The sequence below is a fragment of the Doryrhamphus excisus genome, chromosome 2, assembly GCF_030265055.1.
Source record: "Doryrhamphus excisus isolate RoL2022-K1 chromosome 2, RoL_Dexc_1.0, whole genome shotgun sequence".
NCBI lineage: Eukaryota > Metazoa > Chordata > Actinopteri > Syngnathiformes > Syngnathidae > Doryrhamphus > Doryrhamphus excisus.
The window spans coordinates 23202725-23207724 of record NC_080467.1 but is presented as its reverse complement, the minus strand read 5'-3'; the positions used below and the strand labels follow the sequence as shown (position 1 = coordinate 23207724).

General features: G+C 52.1%; 11 non-coding genes and 9 pseudogenes across 11 annotated transcripts; all 20 read left to right on the top strand.

Moving 5' to 3' along the window:
- Positions 1-49: 49 nt before the first annotated feature.
- LOC131120857 (5S ribosomal RNA) lies at positions 50-168 on the top strand. Its single transcript, XR_009127402.1, has one exon. It is a non-coding gene; the product is annotated as a 5S ribosomal RNA (ribosomal RNA).
- A 112-nt stretch (positions 169-280) lies between these two features.
- LOC131122306 (5S ribosomal RNA) lies at positions 281-399 on the top strand. Its single transcript, XR_009128604.1, has one exon. It is a non-coding gene; the product is annotated as a 5S ribosomal RNA (ribosomal RNA).
- A 112-nt stretch (positions 400-511) lies between these two features.
- Positions 512-630, top strand: LOC131120726 (5S ribosomal RNA). The gene has a single exon (XR_009127274.1). It is a non-coding gene; the product is annotated as a 5S ribosomal RNA (ribosomal RNA).
- A 112-nt stretch (positions 631-742) lies between these two features.
- On the top strand, positions 743-851 carry LOC131123247 (5S ribosomal RNA; annotated as a pseudogene).
- A 112-nt stretch (positions 852-963) lies between these two features.
- Positions 964-1082, top strand: LOC131121970 (5S ribosomal RNA). The gene has a single exon (XR_009128460.1). It is a non-coding gene; the product is annotated as a 5S ribosomal RNA (ribosomal RNA).
- Positions 1083-1194: 112 nt separating this feature from the next.
- LOC131124189 (5S ribosomal RNA) lies at positions 1195-1313 on the top strand. Its single transcript, XR_009128848.1, has one exon. It is a non-coding gene; the product is annotated as a 5S ribosomal RNA (ribosomal RNA).
- A 112-nt stretch (positions 1314-1425) lies between these two features.
- Positions 1426-1534, top strand: LOC131123679 (5S ribosomal RNA; annotated as a pseudogene).
- A 112-nt stretch (positions 1535-1646) lies between these two features.
- Positions 1647-1765, top strand: LOC131121874 (5S ribosomal RNA). The gene has a single exon (XR_009128369.1). It is a non-coding gene; the product is annotated as a 5S ribosomal RNA (ribosomal RNA).
- Positions 1766-1877: 112 nt separating this feature from the next.
- On the top strand, positions 1878-1986 carry LOC131122823 (5S ribosomal RNA; annotated as a pseudogene).
- Positions 1987-2098: 112 nt separating this feature from the next.
- On the top strand, positions 2099-2217 carry LOC131121935 (5S ribosomal RNA). Its single transcript, XR_009128425.1, has one exon. It is a non-coding gene; the product is annotated as a 5S ribosomal RNA (ribosomal RNA).
- Positions 2218-2329: 112 nt separating this feature from the next.
- Positions 2330-2448, top strand: LOC131121227 (5S ribosomal RNA). The gene has a single exon (XR_009127761.1). It is a non-coding gene; the product is annotated as a 5S ribosomal RNA (ribosomal RNA).
- A 112-nt stretch (positions 2449-2560) lies between these two features.
- On the top strand, positions 2561-2669 carry LOC131122764 (5S ribosomal RNA; annotated as a pseudogene).
- A 309-nt stretch (positions 2670-2978) lies between these two features.
- Positions 2979-3097, top strand: LOC131120861 (5S ribosomal RNA). Its single transcript, XR_009127406.1, has one exon. It is a non-coding gene; the product is annotated as a 5S ribosomal RNA (ribosomal RNA).
- Positions 3098-3209: 112 nt separating this feature from the next.
- Positions 3210-3318, top strand: LOC131123516 (5S ribosomal RNA; annotated as a pseudogene).
- A 112-nt stretch (positions 3319-3430) lies between these two features.
- LOC131124198 (5S ribosomal RNA) lies at positions 3431-3549 on the top strand. The gene has a single exon (XR_009128857.1). It is a non-coding gene; the product is annotated as a 5S ribosomal RNA (ribosomal RNA).
- Positions 3550-3661: 112 nt separating this feature from the next.
- Positions 3662-3790, top strand: LOC131121640 (5S ribosomal RNA; annotated as a pseudogene).
- A 112-nt stretch (positions 3791-3902) lies between these two features.
- LOC131122763 (5S ribosomal RNA) lies at positions 3903-4011 on the top strand (annotated as a pseudogene).
- Positions 4012-4320: 309 nt separating this feature from the next.
- Positions 4321-4439, top strand: LOC131121198 (5S ribosomal RNA). The gene has a single exon (XR_009127732.1). It is a non-coding gene; the product is annotated as a 5S ribosomal RNA (ribosomal RNA).
- Positions 4440-4551: 112 nt separating this feature from the next.
- LOC131122437 (5S ribosomal RNA) lies at positions 4552-4660 on the top strand (annotated as a pseudogene).
- A 112-nt stretch (positions 4661-4772) lies between these two features.
- On the top strand, positions 4773-4901 carry LOC131121347 (5S ribosomal RNA; annotated as a pseudogene).
- Positions 4902-5000: the final 99 nt, after the last annotated feature.

Here is a 5000-nt window from a genome sequence, read left to right as displayed (position 1 = left end):
AGTTTGGCCTGCGTCGCCTTCAAATAGGAACTTTTCAGTGGCCTTGGCAGCTTACGGCCATACTACCATGAAAACGCCCGAACTCGTCCGATCTCGGAAGCTAAGCAGGGGCGGGCCTGGTTAGTACTTGGATGGGAGACCGCCTGGGAATACCAGGTGCTGTAAGCTTTTTATGGTTTCTGCTCTTGCCTGACAGCAGAGGGCGCTGTTTGACACTTTTTGCTGGATTCTAGTTTGGCCTGCGTCGCCTTCAAATAGGATCTTTTCAGTTGCCCTGGCAGCTTACGGCCATACTACCCTGAAAACGCCCGATCTCGTCCGATCTCGGAAGCTAAGCAGGGGCGGGCCTGGTTAGTACTTGGATGGGAGACCGCCTGGGAATACCAGGTGCTGTAAGCTTTTTATGGTTTCTGCTCTTGCCTGACAGCAGAGGGCGCTGTTTGACAGTTTTTGCTGGAGTCTAGTTTGGCCTGCGTCGCCTTCAAATAGGATCTTTTCAGTTGACCTGGCAGCTTACGGCCATACTACCCTGAAAACGCCCGATCTCGTCTGATCTCGGAAGCTAAGCAGGGGTGTGCCTGGTTAGTACTTGGATGGGAGACCGCCTGGGAATACCAGGTGCTGTAAGCTTTTTATGGTTTCTGCTCTTGCCTGACAGCAGAGGGCGCTGTTTGACACTTTTTGCTGGAGTCTAGTTTGGCCTGCGTCGCCTTCAAATAGGATCTTTTCAGTTGACTTGGCAGCTTACGGCCATACTACCCTGAAAACGCCCGATCTCGGAAGCTAAGCAGGGGCGGGCCTGGTTAGTACTTGGATGGGAGACCGGCTGGGAATAACAGGTGCTGTAAGCTTTTTATTGTTTCTGCTCTTGCCTGACAGCAGAGGGCGCTGTTTGAAACTTTTTGCTGGAGTCTAGTTTGGCCTGCGTCGCCTTCAAATAGGATCTTTTCAGTTGCCTTGGCAGCTTACAGCTATACTACCCTGAAATTGCCCGATCTCGTCCGATCTCGGAAGCAAAGCAGGGGCGGGACTGGTTAGTACTTGGATGGGAGACCGCCTGGGAATACCAGGTGCTGTAAGCTTTTTATGGTTTCTGCTCTTGCCTGAAAGCAGAGGGCGCTGTTTGACACTTTTTGCTGGAGTCTAGTTTGGCCTGCGTCGCCTTCAAATAGGAACTTTTCAGTGGCCTTGGCAGCTTACGGCCATACTACCCTGAAAACGCCCGAACTCGTCCGATCTCGGAAGCTAAGCAGGGGCGGGCCTGGTTAGTACTTGGATGGGAGACCGCCTGGGAATACCAGGTGCTGTAAGCCTTTTATGGTTTCTGCTCTTGCCTGACAGCAGAGGGCGCTGTTTGACACTTTTTGCTGGAGTCTAGTTTGGCCTGCGTCGCCTTCAAATAGGATCTTTTCAGTTGACTTGGCAGCTTACGGCCATACTACCCTGAAAACGCCCGATCTCGGAAGCTAAGCAGGGGCGGGCCTGGTTAGTACTTGGATGGGAGACCGGCTGGGAATAACAAGTGCTGTAAGCTTTTTATGGTTTCTGCTCTTGCCTGACAGCAGAGGGCGCTGTTTGAAACTTTTTGCTGGAGTCTAGTTTGGCCTGCGTCGCCTTCAAATAGGATCTTTTCAGTTGCCTTGGCAGCTTACAGCCATACTACCCTGAATTTGCCCGATCTCGTCCGATCTCGGAAGCAAAGCAGGGGCGGGACTGGTTAGTACTTGGATGGGAGACCGCCTGGGAATACCAGGTGCTGTAAGCTTTTTATGGTTTCTGCTCTTGCCTGAAAGCAGAGGGCGCTGTTTGACACTTTTTGCTGGAGTCTAGTTTGGCCTGCGTCGCCTTCAAATAGGATCTTTTCAGTTGTCTTGGCAGCTTACGGCCATACTACCCTGAAAACGCCCGATCTCGGAAGCTAAGCAGGGGCGGGCCTGGTTAGTACTTGGATGGGAGACCGCCTGGGAATAACAGGTGCTGTAAGCTTTTTATGGTTTCTGCTCTTGCCTGACAGCAGAGGGCGCTGTTTGAAATTTTTTGCTGGAGTCTAGTTTGGCCTGCGTCGCCTTCAAATAGGATCTTTTCAGTTGCCTTGGCAGCTTACAGCTATACTACCCTGAAATTGCCCGATCTCGTCCGATCTCGGAAGCAAAGCAGGGGCGGGACTGGTTAGTACTTGGATGGGAGACCGCCTGGGAATACCAGATGCTGTAAGCTTTTTATGGTTTCTGCTCTTGCCTGAAAGCAGAGGGCGCTGTTTGACACTTTTTGCTGGAGTCTAGTTTGGCCTGCGTCGCCTTCAAATAGGAACTTTTCAGTGGACCTGGCACTTTACGGCCATACTACCCTGAAAACGCCCGAACTCGTCCGATCTCGGAAGCTAAGCAGGGGCGGGCCTGGTTAGTACTTGGATGGGAGACCGCCTGGGAATACCAGGTGCTGTAAGCTTTTTATGGTTTCTGCTCTTGCCTGACAGCAGAGGGCGCTGTTTGACACTTTTTGCTGGAGTCTAGTTTGGCCTGCGTCACCTTCAAATAGGATCTTTTCAGTTGACCTGGCAGCTTACGGCCATACTACCCTGAAAACGCCCGATCTCGGAAGCTAAGCAGGGGCGGGCCTGGTTAGTACTTGGATGGGAGACCGCCTAGGAATACCAGGTGCTGTAAGCTTTTTATGGTTTCTGCTCTTGCCTGACAGCAAAGGGCGCTGTTTGACACTTTTTGCCAGAGTCTAGTTTGGCCTGCGTCGCCTTCAAATAGGATCTTTTCAGCTGCCCTGAAAACGCCCGATCTCGGAAGCTAAGCAGGGGTGGGCCTGGTTAGTACTTGGATGGGAGACCGCCTGGGAATACCAGGTGCTGTAAGCTTTTTATGGTTTCTGCTTTTGCCTGACAGCAGAGGGCGCTGTTTGACATGTTTTGCTGGAGTCTAGTTTGGCCTGCGTCACCTTCAAATACGATCTTTTCAGTTGACCTGGCAGCTTACGGCCATACTACCCTGAAAACGCCCGATCTCGTCCGATCTCGGAAGCTAAGCAGGGGTGGGCCTGGTTAGTACTTGGATGGGAGACCGCCTGGGAATACCAGGTGCTGTAAGCTTTTTATGGTTTCTGCTCTTGCCTGACAGCAGAGGGCGTTGTTTGACACTTTTTGCTGGAGTCTAGTTTGGCCTGCGTCGCCTTCAAATAGGATCTTTTCAGCTGCCCTGGCAGCTTACGGCCATACTACCCTGAAAACGCCTGATCTCGGAAGCTAAGCAGGGGCGGGCCTGGTTAGTATTTGGATGGGAGACCGCCTGGCAATACCAGGTGCTGTAAGCTTTTTATGGTTTCTGCTCATGCCTGACAGCAGAGGGCGCTGTTTGACACTTTTTGCTGGAGTCTAGTTTGGCCTGCGTCGCCTTCAAATAGGACCTTTTCAGTTGCCCTGACAGCTTACGGCCATACTACCCTGAAAACGCCTGATCTCGTCCGATCTCGGAAGCTAAGCAGGGGCGGGCCTGGTTAGTACTTGGATGGGAGACCGCCTGGGAATACCAGGTGCTGTAAGCTTTTTATGGTTTCTGCTCTTGCCTGACAGCAGAGGGCGCTGTTTGACACTTTTTGCTGGAGTCTAGTTTGGCCTGCGTCTTCTTCAAATAGGATCTTTTCAGTTGCCCTGGCAGCTTACGGCCATGCTACCCTGAAAACGCCCGATCTCGTCCGATCTCGTCTGATCTCGGAAGCTAAGCAGGGGTGGGCCTGGTTAGTACTTGGATGGGAGACCGCCTGGGAATACCAGGTGCTGTAAGCTTTTTATGGTTTCTGCTCTTGCCTGACAGCAGAGGGCGCTGTTTGACACTTTTTGCTGGAGTCTAGTTTGGCCTGCGTCACCTTCAAATAGGATCTTTTCAGTTGACCTGGCAGCTTACGGCCATACTACCCTGAAAACGCCCGATCTCGGAAGCTAAGCAGGGGCGGGCCTGGTTAGTACTTGGATGGGAGACCGCCTAGGAATACCAGGTGCTGTAAGCTTTTTATGGTTTCTGCTCTTGCCTGACAGCAAAGGGCGCTGTTTGACACTTTTTGCCAGAGTCTAGTTTGGCCTGCGTCGCCTTCAAATAGGATCTTTTCAGCTGCCCTGAAAACGCCCGATCTCGGAAGCTAAGCAGGGGTGGGCCTGGTTAGTACTTGGATGGGAGACCGCCTGGGAATACCAGGTGCTGTAAGCTTTTTATGGTTTCTGCTCTTGCCTGACAGCAGAGGGCGCTGTTTGACATGTTTTGCTGTAGTCTAGTTTGGCCTGCGTCACCTTCAAATAGGATCTTTTCAGTTGACCTGGCAGCTTACGGCCATACTACACTGAAAACGCCCGATCTCGTCCGATCTCGGAAGCTCAGCAGGGGAGGGCCTGGTTAGTACTTGGATGGGAGACCGCCTGGGAATACCAGGTGCTGTAAGCTTTTTATGGTTTCTGCTCTTGCCTGACAGCAGAGGGCGTTGTTTGACACTTTTTGCTGGAGTCTAGTTTGGCCTGCGTCGCCTTCAAATAGGATCTTTTCAGCTGCCCTGGCAGCTTACGGCCATACTACCCTGAAAACGCCCGATCTCGGAAGCTAAGCAGGGGCGGGCCTGGTTAGTACTTGGATGGGAGACCGCCTGGGAATACCAGGTGCTGTAAGCTTTTAATGGTTTCTGCTCTTGCCTGACAGTCGAGGGCGCTGTTTGACACTTTTTGCTGGAGTCTAGGTTGGCCTGCGTCGCCTTCAAATAAGATTTTTTCAGTTGTCCTTAAAGCTTACAGCCATACTACCCTGAAAACGCCCGATCTCGTCCGATCTCGTCTGATCTCGGAAGCTAAGCAGGGGTGGGCCTGGTTAGTACTTGGATGGGAGACCGCCTGGGAATACCAGGTGCTGTAAGCTTTTTATGGTTTCTGCTCTTGCCTGACAGCAGAGGGCGCTGTTTGACACTTTTTGCTGGAGTCTAGTTTGGCCTGCGTCGCCTTCAAATAGGATCTTTTC